Source organism: Oratosquilla oratoria, chromosome 2 (assembly GCF_046742065.1).
Source record: "Oratosquilla oratoria isolate Oo_2021 chromosome 2, ASM4674206v1, whole genome shotgun sequence".
NCBI classification, from domain to species: Eukaryota; Metazoa; Arthropoda; class Malacostraca; order Stomatopoda; family Squillidae; genus Oratosquilla; species Oratosquilla oratoria.
Genome location: NC_134778.1, coordinates 74,550,622 through 74,553,121, shown reverse-complemented (window position 1 = coordinate 74,553,121; position 2,500 = coordinate 74,550,622).

The window sequence follows — 2,500 nt, the reverse complement described above, 5'->3', positions numbered from 1 at the left end:
ATCTAATTTTTCTATCTCTCCCACCCTTCCACCATCTCTCCTTACCCCTCTCCCTCCCTCTTTCTCTTCCTAACTTACTCTTTATCGTCGTCTTCCACGTTCATTTCTTCCTCCCTCCCTACCTCCTTCCCTCCCTACCTCCTTCCCTTCCTCTTCCTCCTTCCCTTCCTACCTTCTTCCTTACCTCCGTCCCTACCATATTATCTTGCACCCTATCTTACTACTTTGTTGCCTCTCAATTTTACCCTTTCTCTCCTCCCTCTTTCCCTCCCTCCCTCCCTCTCTCACCCTACCTCTTTCTCTCCATCACCTTACCTCCCTTTCTCACTCACTCCCTCCCCCCTCCCTCCCTCTCTCCCTCATTTTACCTCTCTCTCTCTCTCTCCCTCAGCCTACCCCCTCCCTCACTCTCTCTCTCCCTCCTTCTCTCCATCCTCTTCCTTATCTCTCCACTTTGCTGCTCTCAACCTTCCAACACCCTCCCTCCCTCCCTCCCTCCCTCCCTGACTCCCTACATCAAGACTCCCACCTCACTAGAAGTACACCCTTCTTCTTGCCAAGTCAGCCAATGTTTTGGGCTCCTCCTTCTACCTCTCCTCCTCCTCCTCCTCCTCCTCCTCCTCTTCTTCTTCCTACCCCTCTTCCACCTTCTCCTCCTCCTACCCCTTCTCCACCTCCTCCTCCTCCTACCCCATCCCCACCTCCTCCTCCTCCTCCTCCTTGTTCTTCTTCTTCTTCTTCTTCTTCTCCTCCTCCTCCTCATCGTTTTGCAATAAGAACAAATGTACAAGTCAACAATAAAAGTGGAATGGTTTAATATTTTTTTATTATAATTTTTGTTTTTGCACGTTCATGGCTCGTTGGAGGATGCTGCAGGGCTGCGGTCAATGCAGACGACGACGGCGGGCTTCGTTCATGCCGGGGGTCGGCTGGGGTCTCGGTCGCCAGGTGCCAGGATTTCTCACCATTTTGGCGCCAAAGGTCTTCGGAAAGATGGTGACGATGACGATGATGATGGTGATAATGAGTCACTTTGGTAGTTGTGAGTAGTGATAATGATGATAGAATTGGTCACGTTGATTATGATAAATATTTATTGTTGGTTGATCTTGATTGAATAAAATCGTTTTGCGTTAGCTAGGATAGTATTATTAAAGTGGACGAATTTAGCATCAATGATGATAATGATAGAATTAATTATGATGATTATAATGATTACGATGATGATGATAATCGTGATCTCAATGAAGATAATGATAGTAAGGATATGATGATGAATAACGATAATGATAAGCTGGTTATCATTTTTACGTAACAAACGGAAATAATTAAAGATCAATTTCGCTTTGTGTATGTGTGTGTGTGTGCGTGCGTGTGTGTGTGTGTGTGTGTGTATGTGCATGTACGTATGTGTGTCTACATGTGTGTACGTGTGTGTGTGTGTGTGCACGCGATATATTAGTGGCAACAACATTATAGCTCAGTGTACGTACTCGTGAATATAGAGACACACGGAGACACACAGACGCAAACAGACAGACACACACACAGACAGACAGACACACAAGGCCCCTGAAATAGACGGACGCAAATAGACTCAGCCCCGAGACGCGGAGGCGTTTCTGACGCAGCAGGCCTCGTCCTCGTTGTTCGTCCTCGCCCGCCCTCGACCTCTCTCGAGGTTCTGCGATCATCAGTCTTCTCCTTTTACATCAGACCGTGACCGTTCCACGAGATCGACTTCCCTGTCCCTCCCTTCCCTTCCCTTCTCCTCTCTTCCCTTCTCCTCTCTTCCCTTCCCTTCTCCTCTCTTCCCTTCCCTTCTCCTCTCTTCCCTTCCCTTCCCTTCTCCTCTCTTCCCTTCCCTTCCCTTCTCCTCTCTTCCCTTCCCTTCTCTCTTCCCTTCCCTTCTCTCTTCCCTTCCCTTCTCTCTTCCCTTCCCTTCTCCCTTCCCTTCTCCCTTCCCTTCTCCTCTCTTCCCTTCCCTTTCCCTTCTTTTCTCTCCCCTTGCCTTCCCTTTCCCTTCTTTTCTCTCCCCTAGCCTTTCCTTTTCCTTCTTTTCTCTCCCCTTCCCTTCCCTCCCCCTCCCTTTCCCTTCTTTTCTCTCACTTGCCTTTCCTAACCATTCCTTCCCCTCCCTTCCCTTTCCTTCCCTTCCCTCCCTTCCCCTCCCTTCACTTTCATTCCCTTCCTTTCCCTTCTTTTCTCTCCCCTTGCCTTCCCTTCACCTGCTTTTCCTTCCCTTCTCTTCCCTTTCCCTTCCTTCCCCTCCTGTACCTTCCCTTTCCTTCCCTTTCCCTCCCTTCCCTTCCCTTACCTTCCCTTCTCCTCCCTTCCCTTTCACTCCCTTTCTTTCCCTTCTTTTCTCTCACTTGCCTTCCCTTCCCCTTCCTTCCCCTCCCTTCCTTTCCCTTCCCCTCCCTTCCCTTCCCCTCCCTTCCCTTCCCTTCCCTTCTCTTCCCTTTCCCTCCCCTCCCCTCCCTTATCTTCCCTTTTCTTC